Here is an 18,701-nt window from a genome sequence, read left to right as displayed (position 1 = left end):
TATGTATATAATAGTATGACATAAAAACACTTATATTCTCATATATTCAAATCATGCTCAAGATATTGTTGCATCGAACGTACAAATCGCTACTGCATTAAATGTATAAATCATTGTTGCATTCAAATGTATAAATCATTGTAGAAATTTGGCCTTCATAAGTACATATCGTTGTAATGTTTGGCCTTCATAAGAATAAACTGTGCTAACTATTTTTTGACACCCAGAAGGTGGATAGGTACAAATCGATATGTTTCAGTATGAAAATAAGAAGTGCTACAACAGTCATGATATGGGGGCCAAAATTAGAACATTTATAAAATCTGGATACAAGGTTCTGGTATTTAATCAAAATAAAATAGTAATTGACCATGAAAAATTCTGAAAATTTACAGAGATGAACTAGACACATAAACAAAGAGAACCCGTTTTACAAAATTGAAAAATGATCTCCCATTAGGGAAATAAAATTCAAACAAAATGGATCAAAATCTGAGCCGTTAAAATGACACAGGGTGACAGGGTTATAGTTTTTGACCCAAAACTGGTATGCAAAAACACCATAGAAATCGCTGAAATTTGGTATGAACAAACTAGATTTAATTTAAAAAACAACCCTTTTTACGGATCAGAAAGATCATCTCTGGTTAGGGAGAAATCACTCCCGCAAGTTGGTCCTGATTCTGCTAAAATCCTGACGGTGCAAAATAACAGGTTCTGAATTTCGATTTTTAAAGTGGACAAACAAACTCAGAATGATCTGATTTTTGGTGAAAAGCATGAAGACATATGCATGAAGTTGCAGTAAAAAATTCAGATTAAAATGAGCTCTGGTTACATACAAATCGATAGATCTAAAATGCACCTAAATTCAAAGTATAATCTAGAAAGCAACTGAATATGATGAAAGCAAACTGCACATGCGTGGATGTTCAAACATGAGATCTAATGCCTTAAAATATGAATGGGTAAAAACTTTGAATCAGACTCCACAAGTCTTCAAGTTGAATGATGCTACCCACGCTGGGAGGAGCCCCGAAACCCCCCTCCTGTAAGGGCAAAAACTCTAAATCAGGCTCCACAACTCATCAAGTTGAACGATGCTACAGTCAGTGTGCAGGTCAGTCAGTGTTTGATGGAGAAATGTTGGATCGTTTGTTGGATGCGCACAAAAGTAGAGAGAGAAGGGAGAGAGAGTGAGATGAAGTTTTACCCCTCTCTTGTAAGGGTAAAAACTCTGAATCAGGATCTACAACTCATTTAGTTGAATGATGCTACCCACGTTGAGAGGAGCCCCCAAACTCTCCTCCTGTAAGGGTAAAAACTCTGATTCAGGCTCCACAATAGTCAATGTGCAGGTCAGTCGGTGCTTGATGGAGCAATGTAGAATCTTCTGCTGAATGTGCACAGAAGCAGAAAGAGAAGGAAGAGAGAGAGTGAGAGGGTTGATGTTCATGGCCTCCTCCAGGGGAGATTTCTTTCTCGGATAATCCTGCAGTGCAAAGACTGAGGCTTAAATAATCATCTTTGGGGCACTTAAGTCTTTTCAGGAATCCTCCCTTGATTTCTTCTCTAGAGAGAGACAGGGTTTTACAGTGTTTTACGGAGAAAGAAGAAGAAGACTTTGAAGAGTCAACATCATCCTCGACTTTCTGGATGGAGGACATGTTTGTCCTTTTTTTGAGTTGTTTGTCTTTTCTTTTTTGAATAAAAGGCATTTTTGTTATTTTCTCAAACCATTACTTTATGAGAAGAATAGCAAGAAAGGGTACTTAAGTCTTTGCAACAACACCAGAGTCTGATGCAAAGTTATGTCAACATACACGGGAATACGAGCCCCATGTGCTTGTATACGTAGTGCTCATTCAAAGCCCCGAACACAGACGTGAGATTCCCTGAATCATCAAGGGGGAACATACACCACCCTCTCGTTTGCCTGGCTGAGTCCCCCACACCATGTCAATCAAGATACAGTCAGTTGTCCTTGCCAAGCTTTTTAAAACAGCTTGGATTCCCGTGCTAAGTGCAAAAGAGCTTGCAGAAAAAAAAAAACTCTTTCAGGCCTCGAAATTTCACTTATGTCAAATGTACTACGTGCTTTAAAACCCTTTTTTTTTTTTTTGAAAAATAATGTTGATGAAATGACAAGGATTAATTATGACCGTCATACAACATGATAATTAACTAAGGTGATGACGATGGAAATCACTGAGCCCAAGTCGTGTAATTGTGGCTTCGTTAAGTAGGATGAACCTGATATTACATGTCAAAAACAGAAAAAGGAAGGAATCATAATTTCAGGATTTTGGCAGAGAGAGAGAGAGAGAGAGAGGGGGGGGGGAGGGGTGCTGGTGAATGAGATTTGCTTGTACCAACCTGTCATAACAAACAGCTGTACTTTATCAGTGGCCTGCCATGAGCTGTGGACATTCCAGTATATGGCGTTCCCAAATTTTTATGTGCAATAACCAAGAAAACTTGATGCGACTCTTGCAGTGTAAGTTTGAACAATACAAAGCTCTCTTGGGGGTCTTGTCACCTGCGTAGACTTCCCTAAGAAGTGCTATAAACATGTCAGGTTGTGCCAAGTCTGGGTGCATTTATTGTGGGGACCACCCTTTTATGGACTCAATAGTCTGGTCGTTGTCAGATCTAAATCAGGAGGGTCAATCTCTTAGGCTGTGTCAACTAATACATACTATACGATCGATATGGACCTAACAAGAAGAAGTGGCCTGGTTCAGGATCCATTTGGATCGTCCATCCTCTACTTTATGCTATGCTTTAGATTGGGTTTTAGGCTTTTGGATGCATTTTTTGAATTTGGATCCATCTCAGATATGTGGAAAGAGTTAGGGTTAACCCTAGTTTCTTTTTAGATATTCATTGTACAGGTTTTTTTTAGAGGGATAGATGAATGAATTATTGAACTTTTTGTTAATTTTTTTATTTTTCTGCAACCATAGAATAGGCAGAATCGATAATAGAGTAGATCTTTGCAATCGAGCTTCAGATTTGCATAACAAATTACATTGCAACAGTATATACAAGGGGTCGAATGGGATAGCTGGATAGTTAAGTCACACTATCACAACCAAAGGGGTCTCAGTTTCGAATCCCACTGGGGATATCCCCCCAGTTTGCCTCTCGAAAGAGAAAAGCATACCTTGGAGACATGATGCCTACACCAAACATTTTTCTCTTTTTCCATTCCAATTTGTTTGCGTTTGGGAAAGCCTATCCCTCAAAATTCATTTGAAAAATGCAGGATTTTTTCATAATAAGCCATTGATATTCGATAACTCCTGTTTAACATGTGAACGCATAAACCTAAACATTTTGACCTATCGTGTTCAACTTGATCATAAAGTTAACGTTTGTTATCTTCTTAATTCGTGTAAAATGTTAGGCAGCTTTGAAACTGAATGGTTCGTGTGCATCATACCCGATCCAAAAAGCCTTGCGAGTCCCACTTGGATGTTTCAAATCTGGGTTTTCAGTCATGTTAAGAATGGACTTGGACCAATATCTAACAGAATTGACAGCCACAGATCTGATGATATAAAAACTAATGCGTATGTACCTCTAAAAAGGACCATCATTTGCACCATCGACTTTGGTAAATCGATGGTTCCAAACAATGGTGAGTCTCACAATCCATGATGACCAACAAAAGTGAGAAAAATGAGGACCATCAGATTTGAATCCAACGGTCCATATATATCAAGAGCTCATTCCAAGGCAAATCAGATCAAGGCTAGTATAACATGTGAACATCCTCTGTTAACTAAATAATGGGGAATCATTCTTACATGACTATAAAGCTATAATTCCCAAGTAAACTGTTTGGCACTTTGCACAAGCACCAGGCTTACATGTCACAGAATGAATAATTACTTTTGTTTTCTTGGCTGCCATCTGTCACTCAAGATTATGTACCAAGTTTCAATGCCTAACAACTTGCTTTTCCGTGATATGTTTTGATAACCAAGCTGAAGAATCCCCCGTCTTCTCAAAAAAATAGTGCACTTTTTCGGTTTTTTTTTTTTTTTGTCACTGCCATCCTTCAATCAAAGATGTTTTTTTTATCGTACCATAGCATTGCAGTTTTAGAATTCTTGGCTAGCAAACCAAGAGAAGCGACAAAGGGAATTTTTGGAAAAAGACTCCTAGATAATGATGGCTAGAGGTAGCTGTAATTTTGATAATAAGTGGTCAGTTTATAAAAGTTGTGATATCTTCTTTCACCTTTGTTATTAATGCTGAATATATTTTGATTTTACACAACCCATAGCATGATACGATGGAACTTGACTTGTGACTGCTAACTTTGCTGACAATTAAAGTCAAGTTGAACAAAAACTAGGAATTGCAATTTTAAGCTGCCATCTGTAAAGTTGTAGCATTAAATTTTTTAGAAAATTGTTTCAGCCCTTTCCGTTTACAACAGAATGGTTTTAGTTGCCGTCAGGAGCCAGGTTTTGCTTGACTTGATAGATGTAGATTAGACATGAGACAAAGAAGAGGATCCAATGAGGTTAGAGCGTCAGATCTCAAGGGTGATATGCTCCTAGCTTAATTTGGTGAAAATGATCTGCTTAATTATTTCCAAACCATACAGGGCTCAAATAGGGATGGCAGTGGGGGCGGGGCGGGGGACAAGGTCTCCACCCCCGCCCCCCCTCAAGATTTTATCCTCCATCCCCAGCGGGGAATGGATTTTATCCTCCATCCCCGTTTCATGTCCTCCATCCCCGGTTCAAACGGGGATGAGGCGGGGCGGGGCGGGGCGGGGATATTGCGGGGAAAAGTGGTCGGGGTGGGGATGAGGAGGGGACGGGGCGGGGCGGGGAAAAGTGCACGTCCATCCCCGCCTCCACCCCCGGACGGGGATGGATTTTAACCTTCGTCCCCGCCTCCATCCCCGTTTCATACCCTTCATCCCCGGTCCAAACGGGGCGAGGCGGGGCCCCGCTTTCCCCCGGTCCACTGTCATTCCTAGGCTCAAACCTGTGACCTGAATAAGGTCTGTCCAGTCTATATGTAACATTTTCAAGAAACAGAGAACTCGTGTCACAGAGACACGGGTACGTTCTGACACTCGAAGGGACCTGGAGACATAAGTTTGCAAAATTTTTTTGTTTTGAAAAAATAAGACACCAGAACATGTGTTTCTTAATTTTTAATCAATTAAAAGTGCTTGCGTGATTTTTTTTAACATATAAAAGTATTTTCATAAAATATTAGTAAATATTATTAGAAACAAAATCAGTACTCAGCAGCTAGATAGGCCAGGAAGTCACTTTCCTCTTCATTAGGGCTTGGCAAGGAGGTTGGCAGGAAAAAAAAAAAAGGCAGTTCGGTTCCACTCATCCCTATGTCATCCCATCTTTATACCTCTCTTAAATCTTATGATGCAAGTTGTTTTGATGAAATCTGACCCTATAGATGGATTCAGCATGGTCGATTTGATGAGAATTGACCCTTGGATAAGTTTTTAACAAAAAAAATATGATTTCTCAAATCACAAATTTTTATGTTTTGTCAATTGCCAAAAAATCCTGCACACAAGTCGGATTTTGGCGATTTAAATGTCTTTCTTCACTAATTGAATGTTGCAGATCACATCTATGGAGTCCCATTTGATCAAAACAACTTGCATCAAAGAAATCCCAAGGAGGGGTGCGAAGATAGGGATGACATATATAGGGGATGATGCGTGAAACCGATTTGTAAGAAAGGTGTTCGCTCTTTGAGATAGAAAGGCCAAAGCTGGCAAATTATTTTGCGGAAAAATTTAGGAGAGATGGAACATAGTGATTTTCTCTCAGTTGTTTCAAAACTCAAACAAAAGGGTGCTTTTAGCCTTCACTTTGGTGCCATTTTGGGATATCTTGCACATGCCTGGGAAAAGGGAGAAACCTCACAACATGCTGCTGCCAAAGCTAAAATTTGAATTGATTATTATAAATAAACATACATAAAGAAAATTTATAATTCAGATTCATACCCCAAAACTGAAAATTTGTAATTCAAAGCACACTCATTTATTTTATTGTAAACCAAAACCATACCTAGAGTCAATTTCTAAGTTTGTTCATATTTTTATATTTAGGAAAAGTCAAATTTACCATCATGTATAGAGAGGGAGATTGAAAGATTAGTGAAGGTAAAATGGGAAAACAGAAGAGGCTAAAACTGGTATAGTACTTTTGAGTTTGTTAACTGTTTAGTAAAGGGGGCGATGGTTACCAGGGGAACGAATTTTAATTACTGAACACAAAACAAGGTATGATTCGAGGTTAGAAGTATCTCTGAATATGAACTTGAATGATATATATATATATATATATATATATATATATATATATATATATATATATATATATATATATATATATAAAGTCAGGTTGTTTTTTGTATATAACCTTTAATTTTGTATTATCAAGGCTTCTGACGGTTGCAGTTGCAGCACATGGAGAACTTTTAGTACTGATCGCAGGTTTAGTATGCCCAATATGATTAATCTGCACCAAAAAAGGTACATTTGGCATGGAATATTAGCTAAGTTCTTGATAATGGTGCTACTGAAATTTGATAATTTTGGTAATGTTTCATGTAATAGTCAAGCCCATTTTGATGAAGTTTGTGAGTTTTGAATTGCCAGGGCTTGTCAATCAGTCACGTACTGAGAACTAGGCCCATTGTATACTGGCGAAGTTGACTACGTGGACTCCAAGATAGAGAAACCACATTTAGGCCTTCATAGTATTTCTTATTAAAGCAAGCAAATGCAGTGATTTTGATGTCAAAGTTGGCTTTTGGACATAACACAATTGGGATGCTCTCTCTTCCTGAAAAAAAAAAAAACTGAGTTGGCAATATAACATTTTTGAAAGGAAACATTCAGATCATATATTCAGCAATTACGTCTCAGGCTTAGGGAACAAGATGCCACCCAGAAACCAAACATGATGCATAACAAAAAACAGGAAATCGGATTTCAGAAATTGCATTCACAGTACTCAGAAACGTCCGATCCTTGACAGAACAATCCAATTCAAGTCAGATTCAGGCCATTTAAGCCTGCACCTTTGCCTTAGCTCCCATTGGATTATGTCAAGTATAAGACCCCGGTATTTTGAGCATCCGTTGAAGGTCAGGTTATTTCTCTCAAGCCATCTACATGTTATCAACAACCAACATCTCCATACAAATGCCCATTTTGGTCCTTTGGTTTAAAACTCCCTCTTCAAAAGCAAATCTCTATATGATTGATGGTTGTCCAACAATCGACCGAACTCGCCCCCACACCAATTGCCTCAGTTCCTTCAAGAACATACAATCTTTGAAAAGATGAATCATCGGTTGCTTGAGCCACACATTCAACACTGACTTGCTAAACGAAACCCATGAGATTTTAAAACTGAATCTGTCTTGACTTTTTCGTGTAGGATAATCCATGCAAACGTTGATCCTCTTGGCAGAAGACCCTCTCCCGAAAGAGTCCCTTTAGGAAGAAAATAGACAGCATCGGGACATGGTGCATGCCGGTAACATGATTTCACTATACCCCCACCCATTTGAAGATAATTTCCAAGTGATCCTGTCCTCACTCTCCCCGAGTCTGAATTGGGAAAGAAGATTCAGATGGGATTGTTCCTCACTAAGTGTTGTTGTAGAGGAATTTCTTCTAAACTCAAAACTCAAGCCTTCTTGATCCGACCACATAATGTTCAAAACTCAAGCCTTCTTGATCCGACCACATAATGGCAACCGACAGATTAGTGCCGACCACCACATGAAAATGGTTCGGAAACCTCACTCTTAATTCTTGGTCCTTCACTTATATGGTCCCAATCTATGTGGACTGATGGTTCTTTTGTAAGCATTATTTTAAAACATTATTTTATCGGTGAAAGCGTTTTGAAAAATCACAGATCAAGTAGTAAAAACCAACTTCCCACTTTCGTGGTGAGTACAGATCGATCCACAGGGAACGGGATATACTCAATTTAAATCTAAATCTTGTATTTTATTGATATTGAACTTGTTCGATTACAGAAAATGACACAATGAAAACTAAATTGAACAAGTTATAAAAGAAAAGAGAAAACGACGAGATGAATCCAAAGCTTTACGGAGTAGACCAAGAGCTGATGCTTTGTATCACCTGCAAATCATAAAAACAAAGTTAGGAAAACTATTTAAAGAAATCAAGATAACTATTTCTATATTAATTCTAAAATTAATCGCTAACTTAGTTCTACGTAAAACAAGAAATTATCAGAGCTAATTGCCTAAATTAATTGCCCTAATGCTACAATTAACTTTGGACTGATGTTAGAAACCTAATAAAACAGTAAAAACTAGAATTAGAAAAACTACGGAAATCAACTAAGTAAATGACTGTTTTGCCCTTATTGTAGTGCAAAATAAACTCTGATAGGTTTTCACGAATACGGAGTTTGAAGGGGCAAACGAAATCCAATGTTGAATATTTTTCTTTCGTTCTCTTTCTGATAGATTAATGAATTTGTCAGGCTTTACAGAATTGAAAAACTCATCTGAAAACTTCGGATACAAGCATTTCAAGTTCGATAAAAAATCTAGAACCGTTTGACCCGAAATCTAAAATCGCAAAAAACCTAATTTTGAAAAAAATGCTTAAAGGGCAAACCAAATCAACTAAAAATGAGTTGAATTTTGGTTTGCAAATAGTAAACACTCTAATGAATAGACTAGAACAATAATATCAGAAAAACTCAAAAAATTAATACTTACAACAATAAGTGTAAGTTCATGTAATATTCTGGATTTGAATTTAATCTACTATTCATTTATGCTAATCCCAAGAAAGCATTGTTGCTCGAAATATACACAATTGTAGTCATTCGCAACCTACTACTAACTAACTAACAGAAAATAGAACTAATTACATTAAGAAAATGAAATCTAAATTGACTACCTACACTATATATGCGCGCGAAATACAAACTAATGCTAATACAATAACCAAACTAATTAATATAACTCATTCATCAAATCACCTAAACTAATATCAATTCCACGCATCAATGAACAAATAAAGCTACTGCTAAAACATGTAACAAACAGATACATTACTCAAACTCACCTAACCCAATTGGACAAAACCCAATCAGTTTGGATCCTCAGATTAGGCAAACACTAAAAACGCTTAACACACCCAATACTAATTGATCTTAGACACCAATATCCTGCAGCATACAGTGAACCAATTAATCTACATCTAATCACCAACTGAAATCAGAGATACGCTAGTTGCTGCACAACTTTATTCCACTATGCAAAATATAAAAATCGATTGAAAGCAAGATAAACCTAACTAATACTAAATGCTGGAATTAAACTCTCAGATTTAACTAAAACTCAACAAGCTCCATACAAACCATACTGAATTAATCATACTAACCACAATTAAAACATCTAATTCGCATGCTAACATGGGAAATCACACATCCCACTAATTTGCACTAACACACCTAAATCGGCAAAGCTAAAACAAATGCAATCAAACAACATGAATTGACATTGATTAGAAATACTTAAACCCAAGACTGAAACATGTAAAACAACTGAGCTGGACCCCTCTTGTAACCTGGTCCAAGGTCAACTAGCACGACTCTAGCCATTCTTAGCGCAAGAGAGATCTCCTACTATGAGGCTTTCAACATGTCAAATCACATGCTCAAACACAATTCTACTCAAATTTTACTAGAATCAGAAATTAAGTCTATTAACAATTTCTCAGAACTAAGCTAAACTACAAAAACTATACAAATTACCCACCTAAGGCTATCTAAGCCACAACCGGCTAGAATACTCTAGTCGGTTTTGACGCTAGAGGGGAAATAGTGTAGACTAAATAAAAATGCAGAAAACAACAAAAGCAAAATTAAACAATCCAACCTAGACTCGATCTTAAATGCTGGTTCAAGCACTGACCCACCTATGCTAGGGCTGGAAACAGGAAAAATGCATATAAACAGAGAAATAAAACCACATGAAATTGAGGGGTTTTACATTAGAAGAAAGGGGATGTGAGGGCTTACCAGGCTAATCCGGAAGTCTGAGGAATGAGGAGGTAGTGGGGAGCGGACTTTGCCTCAGATCTGCACCTCAATGGCCTTCATTGATGATGTCTAACACCACTTTGTTGCAGGTTGCTGGAAGCTGCAGGTGGTGGTGCTCCGAGATGGCGTGAAGAACCATGGCAATGGGAACGTAGAGAGCCGGATGGGGAAGGACCGACTGGCTGTGGAGGGGCAGACGACACCCCTACCTCAGCTGGTGCACTCCTTTGTTGCTGCTACCTGCAAACAAACAACATGGATTGTTAGTGCCAGCAAGGGGATAAGAAGGGAAGACATGGAAAAGAAGAGGCATGAAAGAAAGGAGGGCAGCGACTCTAATGGAGGCTGCAAACTCGGCAAGCCCAAAGGATGAAGAAGAAGGAGGGCGTAATGGTAGCTAAGAGAGAGGAGAGGGAGGAGACGATTCAGAATTTTAGGGCACAACATCCAAGGCAAAAGACACCCTCCCTTTGGGCGCCTCCTTGCTTTTGTAATGGGAGGCCCTCTTTTTGAAATTTCCAAAAAGAGGATTATAATACAAACAATAGATGGGCGCCGTTTTTAGAGGGTTTTTTAGCAATTATTTTGAAAAATTGAGTTTGGGGTGGAGTGTGGGTCGGATCGTGAGGTTTTGGCCAAGATCCAAGGCCCAAAAGGCCATTTGAACCCACTTCTGACCCACTTCGCAACAAGGTCTGATCTGCTGCACTGAAGATGCAATAACTTTCTCATTTTAACTCTGATTCGAACAAGATTCAAACCATAGCTTATTGACATTTAAATGCATCTACGTGAGGGTCCTAAACCTATAAATGATGCATTTATGCAATAAAAAATATATTATATTTACAAGTAATTTATGCATCATCATGGACCTAGCTCCTGATTCAAATAGTGTGGACCTAATCTTAGGAGACCAGATCCAACCTCAATGGCCAAGAATGTGTAATTAGATACTGTTATCATCGCAAAATTTTTTTCCGTCCCTCTGCAAGAGAGAGAAAATGATTCTGCGAGTCAAACTTGACCAAAGTTTTAAAAATGATTTTGAAAATTACTCGCCTTCGTTTTGAAAATTTGCAGAAAAATTTTGTATAATGGGATTTGGTTGTCGGTACGAGGTTCAACCGTTCCTGTCGTCTTTTCCAGGGGTAATTGAACCAAGGATCAAATGTGTGCTTTGACTAAGTTAAATAATCTAAATCATGCTCTATTTTCCTAGAATGCACAGAGAATCAGGCATGTGCTATGGATTTTTAAAAATATGCAAATTTGAGAAACATGATGTTTGCCTTAGAAAGTTGAGATGTACTTGAAAAATGATTGGAAAAGTGTTTGAAAATGAAATTTCTGGGAAAATCATTGAATTTCATTGGAAATAAAAAATTTGCATTGGAAAATGAATTCTCAAGAAAACTTGAACTTTGGGAAAATCAATTTTGAGATTTGGATTGCTTTTCTGAGGAAATGGATTTGAGAATCTTGAGAAAATCAGGAAGTTCATTGGAAAATGACTTTTGAAATGGAAAATGGATTCTCAAGAAAATGGGAACTCTAAGGAAATCGATTTTTGAGATTGGAATAACTTTTTCTAAGAAAATCGATTTCTGAATAGGATTTGAGAATTCTGGAAAAATCAATTTCAGAAGTAATTCAAAGTTTTTGAGAAAATCGATTTTGGAGCTTTGAAATTTGAAATTGAGAATATTAAAATATCGGAAAAATCATGATTTGAACTTGGGAAATACTTTGAAATCTCATTCGAAAACTCAGAATTCTGAGAAAATCAAATCTTGAGAAAGACTTGGAAATTTTTGGGAAAATTGTTTTTTTTGAAATGGAATTGGGAAATAAGTTTTAAAATAATGCAAATTGAATGAATGAATGTGAATTTGAAACAGAATTTCATTGAGGAATTGGGAAAATCTTTTTGAAATTTGGAGAAATGTAATGCATTTTTGAAGTTAGCCTAAGTGTAGGCTGAATGTGGCTAATACGAAGATCATAAATCTTGGTTTTCTTCGTATTCTGACTATGAACATAAATACGAATTTTATCAAATTCGTGAACTCTCTAAGAGCTCATGAACGTGTCATTCGTGCCAACCATAGTGATTTTGAAAAATGTGCATATGCATCATATATCAGATATTGGAAATTGCAGAAATTAAACTATATGCAATACAATCCTATTCTAAGCTGAAAAGTATCTCTTATTCCAAATTATTACATCTGATATTACATTGAATTGAAATAAAAGAAAATAAAAGTCTTCTTCCTGGATATTCCTATAAAACTAAAAAATATGTTAGCACAAAAATGTAGGTTTATCAGAATTTATCAAAAAATATTAGAAATTATCGGATATTATTCAGATATAAACCCAAATTCATACCCCCTTTGATATAAATATGAGAAATAAGTAATCAAATTAGAAAATAAACTTGGCAATTCGAAATTGGGGTAAAAATGACCAAAATACCCCTGATGACCTTGAAATCAAGGTTTTCTGAGAGAATTTTTGTAAATTTTGGAAATTTGAAAATCAAATGAAATAAAATTAAACACAATATGATGAAATATGATGATATGCATGAAAATTTAGAAAAATAAAGATTGGAATTTTGAAATTGAGGTTAAAATAACCAAAATACCCCTAATGACCTTGAAATTAGGGTTTTCTGAAAGAATTTTTGTAAAATTTGGAAATTTGAAAATCAATGAAATAAAATCAAACCTAATATGATGACATGTATGAAAAATTGGAAAATTAAAGTTTGGAATTTCAAAATTTAGGTCAAAATGACCAAAATGCCCCTAATAACAAGACTATGGCCTTGAAACCAGGGTTTTCTGAAATAAATTTTGCAAAAATAGGAAATTGAAATGCAAATGATATTGAAATTAACCCTAATATGACATGACATACTTATTTACATGATAAAAACCCTAAAATGGAAAAAATATCGTAAATTATCGAATTTAACTTGATTTTCGCTTCTGAATTTAAAAATAAACTAACATACAAAGCAAATGAACTTGGAATTGAGCCAAAAAACCCTAAAAACAGAATGAAGTTTGAAAATCTATTTTTTTGTTTTTATTTTAATGTGGAAAATAAATAAAAATACTAAAAAATCAAGATTTTTCCTAAAATGCTAATTCTAAATTGGATTTTGGGAACTAAACTTTCATAAAAATTTCCCATATTTTATGAGGTGATAGAGGACAGTAAGGCAAAGTTTTTTTTCTTTTACAGATTCTGGTTTTGACTTATGGTCGCATCTAGAAAGCTCCGGCAAGTCGGATCGGAATCCAGCGACTCTAGGACTTAGGGCAGACAAATAGGTTTCAGAAAAAATTATGCGAAAAATAGTAGACTGAGAAGACAATGGCTGAAATTCTGGAAAAGTGTCCTCGACAAATAGAGGAAGATTTCTTCTTTTTACAGTTTTGGGATTCGAGTTACGGTTTGGGAGAGAACAAAGGATTATCAGAGACGTAGATCTCTGAAATTGTCGGACATTGGAATTTGACAGACAAAAAATTAATTCTGGAAAAAATAATTAGATTATTCTAAAAAATCTCAAATTTTGGGAAACGATAGAGGGAAGGGTTAGGAACAACTTCTATGTTTGAAGTTGTGGCATCCAGCCTGTGGTTTGAACAGACACAATGGATTAGAGTTGGTCTAGAACCTGACAAGAAAAAATCCAGGTTTTCACAGATTTCAAGAAATCTCGATTTTTAGCAGAAACTAAACCTTGTTGGAAAAATCTAAAACAAATACTGAAAAATAGGAGATTTTCACAAGGATACACTGTATTTTTTTGAGAAAAATTCGGATCGTCCATCTAGGAGATCTCGGAGGTTCTTGTCTGCTAAAATAAAACCTGGAATTTCCAGAAGGGTGAAATCCCAGTTTGGGATTCAATTTTTTTAAAGGGTTCTGGAACCCAAATTGAACCACGATTTTGATAGTAGATCACAAATAAATAGAGGAAGTCAAAATGAATTTTATGAAATTTTTGAATAAGAATACATGCGTGAAATAACGACTAGATTCTGCAATATATAAACTACATGGAATATTGGTAAAGCTATGTAAAATGAATAAAATGCATGATAAAACTAATTGAAATGCATATTTTTAATTATAAAATGGCATAAAACATAAAACTAAAATGAAAATCAATAGAGGCATGCTTCAATTTTGATGTTCACCATTAAAAAAAAGGGGGATCCGATCCATCCAATAGATGGATCACACCTTTCACATGGTCTTGTGGTGACAAAGTAAAGTTTGCCACTATTGGACTCACAACGTAAGTTTTACAATAATGGGAGTCTAGCCTCCATCCGAATTTCATGCTATAGTCTCAGCTGCCATAAAAAAAATGCATATCATTGCCTTGATCTCTATCTGCACTGGTTGGGAGTTTGTAGCAGCCGTTGGAGACTTTGGAGGAGATGACACTGGTTGTGTTGGATGTTGGATGAAAGCAATGGAGTTTGGAAAGGTGGCAGCAGGTGGCTGGAGGTGTTGTGGCTATCGTGAGAGGCTGGTCACCAAGGAAGAGTTTCTGTTTCGAAGTTGAAGGAGATGGGGGCGTGCTGCAAGCTAGAGCAAGGTGCTGCCAAGGAGGGGTGCAGCTGCTGAAGGTTGGTGATGACTGCAACTGGTGGCTGGGATGCAGTGGGTGGCTGCAATAATGATGTTGGAGGTGCTTTAAAGTGGCTAACGGATGAAGGTGGTGAGAGGGCGATAGAGAGTTAGAAGGATATAGGGACTCCAAGGGGGCAACTGTGTGCTTCTTTTCTTTTCTTTTTTTAACCAAAGGACTTAGGGTTTTAATTGGAATGGACTTAGGTATTTAGGGGCTAATGAAAAGGGGAAAAAGGGTGCACGTGAATGGGCTGAACCAAGAAGGAGGGAAAGGAAGGAAGGGAAGGGAAGAAGGAAAGAAAGAGAAGAATAAGAAAGGAAAGAAAGAAGAAGAATAAAAGGAAGAAAATGAAAAAGAAAAATGAAAGAAAGGAAGAAGAATAAGGAAGGGAAAAGGAAGAAAGAAAAGGAAAGAAGAAGAAATGGGGGCTAGAGGCTTGGTCGGCCACCTTGGTGGGTCCCACCTCCTCTCATAAAATAAATAAAAAAGAAAAAAAAGAAAAAAAAAGAAAATAAAGAAAGAAAAGATATATATTTTTTTATTTTAAAATGAAAATGTAGATGTAAATGAAGGAACCAGCTCAGAGTGGGTTCACTTTCCAAATTTGAAATTCATTTTGAGGATCATAGGGGTAGAATAGTCTTTTTAGAATGTTTACGGATGAAACGATCTATTTTTGGCAGTTTTTGAAATGAGCTCAGAATTTAAAGTTTCATACCCCGTTGCGAAGCAAATCCAGTGTAGAATTTAAAATTTTGAGTTTAAATTAAATCCAAATTGTTTTTATAGAGAAAATATTTCCAAATTTAGAATCCTGGGGGTAAAAATGTCATTTTTGGAAACCCAGAGTTTGAAATTGATTTATGAAAACTTTTAAAACTCAATCTAAATTGGAATTTAAAAAACTGGAGTTATGGATCTCAAAAATATAATGAAATGTTATGAAATGTTGAGAAATGATATGAGATGATGAGAAATGATACAAAATGCTATGCGAAATGCAAACCCTGAATGAAGAATTTTGGACATTGGACTTTGATTGACACTTGTAACAATTCAAAAGGTGTTAAAATTGATCAAATTTGCAAAATGGTTCAAGAAATAGTTTTTGGGCTCTACCGGGCCAGAGTGACACTGAAATTTGAGGTGTGAGCGGGATTGAACTGAGATGAACTAGATTGAGCTGAATTTTAGGGTTTTAGAACTCGAATGGACTCACAAGACAATGACTCGACTGAACTCTTGGACTGAATTGTCAAGAAAAGCTACCATTTTTAGAGAAATGGTCACTGGAGTGAAGTGAATTACGAACCAAAGCTAGGTTTGAGCTGGAACAAAGATCAGTAATACTGATATGAACTAAAATCGAAGCTCGAACACTAGCTCAATCAACTGGACTCAGCTCAATTTCAGTTAAATGAGCTAAAATAGGTTAAAATGGACTCCTAGACACTTGAAAGTAGTTTTGAACTAAAATTGGAGCACTTGAACTCTTGGTGAGCTCAAGCTAGACTTTGGGAAATAGGATTGACCGGGAATGACTGACTCAGAGATAATTGGCTTGGATTTGAGTGAGAAATGAGCTCATTTATGAAGAAATGATCCCATTTTGGTAGGAATGGTCATAAATGAAAATGGTATGTTCATCATGAACTCAGATGAGCTTGAAATGATTGATATTCTAACTGTTCTGAACTAACCAATGAGCTTGGTTGACTCTGACTGGTTGGGGTTTAAGATGACCTAGGGGTAAAATGGTAATTTTCCTAATAAAAGTGAGCAAAATGGTAGTTTTCTGACATAAACTTGGGGTTTGACTCCTACACAGACCTAACAGGGTTGACACTACACGAAAGGTGTGTTTGAAAATAGATGAAGAAAATTTGGGGTGTTTACAGATGCCTCTCTTTGCTACTAAGCCGATTTAGGGTCGAGCTTAGTGGCAAAGAAAAATATACCAAATTTGGGCTATATAAAATGCCTCAGTTAGAAAGATCTGACTGGATAAGAAGATTAGCCCTAATGAGAATGGTAGATATGAAATGGAGAATGAAGAAGAAAGATTTACTTCAAAGAAATGAAGTTCAAGTTTTGCTCTTAACCTGGATGGGAAGAGAAATACCTCATGTAGAAACGAGGCTCAGGTTTGACCCTTAACCTGACCGGGAAATGAAATACCTCATCAAAATGAGGCTCAGGTTTAACCCTTAACCTGATCGGGAAATGAAATACCTCATCAAAATGAGGCTCAGGTTCAACCCTTAACCTGACCGAGAAATGAAAATGATGCGATTCTCGAAAGAAGAACCCATGATGAAACCTTCAGACTTTCGCACAATAAATCCGATAGGGGTTTTGCAAAAGGATGAAATTGGGGTCCCTAAAGCTTGAAAAGGGGTTTGATTTTGGGCTCCTCATTGCTGAGCTTAAATAACTTTTGAAATTGATGACCTTTTGTGAGAAAATGATTGGTGGGTTAACCTCAAGCCAAAATTGGACTGTCTATGGTGGGACAGTAGGGACACAGGAAAATGTGCGAAACTGAGAGCCCAGGTGCTCAGATTATACTAACAGAAGAGAAGGAATATTGAAAACTCCTGTTATCAAGTCCTAAAAGGGATAACAAATGGTGTCAGGATGCGCCAAAGATGAACCTTAAGCTCTTGCTTCACGCCAGGATAACTAGAAAATATTGTCAAAATGTTGAAAATTGTTGTTGATTCAAAATAATTGAAAATGATGCACATTGGTGCAAAAATATTCCTTCTTTTCTACCTGAAGTATTACCTCCGATTGGGCTTGATTTCGTAGAATCAAGATTCGAATTCAAATTGCTTGCAGTTGACTTTCTTTCAAGGAGGCTATCGATTTCTTTGGTATGATCAGAAAAGAGAGTATTTTTGATATTGTGAAAGCAATTGCTAAAAAAATATTTGAAAGTGCAGTAGGATCGAGGCAACGAGCACTAGAGGGGGGTGAATAGTGCTTTTAAAAATTGTCTGAGGAATATTGATGGATTTTGCAATTTGAAAAGCAAACACACAAAGAACACAATAATTTATCCTGGTTCGGTGTTTCTCGACCTACATCCAGTCCCCAAGCAAAACCCGCTTGAGATTTCTACTATCAACCTTGTGTAACTACAAGATCATACAGACCAAATCTGGTCCCACTTTCAGTAACACACCTACTGAAAGCAAACAACTCCTTTAAACCAAGGAGTCCTTCCTTTTACAGAAAATTGAAATAAGTAACAACTTATAATACAACCTATGAGCCCTTCTTTTGAATGAAAATGAGATGCAATTGGCTTTTGAGGTTATTGAAAATACTCTACTCACGAATTCACTATCTCTCAAAGGAATTTGAGTGAAAAACTGAAGTGAAAAATACCACGTGAGTGAGAAAATGAATATGAGTGAAAAACAAAGAGTAATTGATTCAAATTGATTGAATTGTAGTGCTTTTGAGTGTAAAATGCACTCATATTTATAGTTGAAAGTTTCCATACGTTGAGGGTATGAAAGGGTGTCAAAACAGTCTATTTTGAATGATCAAAACGTTTGAAAAATGAAAAGACACGCTTTTTTAAAGTTTCCGGAAAAACGACAAAATTAGTTGACTGGAATAGTAGTTAGTCGACTAATAATTAGTTATTAGTAGACTGACAATTATCGTTGGTCGATTGATTTGTTAATCGAGCCGTTTGAAAATCTGAACTTTTGAAACTTAGTCGACTAGAGAAAAGTTAGTCGACTGATAATATCATCAGTAGACTGAAAAACCTTTCAGTCGACTGCTGCTAGAATTTTCTGAAAAACACAAGTTCTGTTCGGTCGACTGATAAAAGCATTAGTCAACTGTTGCTAAATTTCTAGAAAACACATATTTTGTCCGGTCGACTAATAAAACCTTCGGTC

This window comes from Nuphar pumila, chromosome 8 (genome assembly GCF_984573655.1).
Source record: "Nuphar pumila chromosome 8, dmNupPumi1.hap1.1, whole genome shotgun sequence".
Taxonomy (NCBI): domain Eukaryota; kingdom Viridiplantae; phylum Streptophyta; class Magnoliopsida; order Nymphaeales; family Nymphaeaceae; genus Nuphar; species Nuphar pumila.
This window is presented reverse-complemented; position numbering follows the sequence as displayed.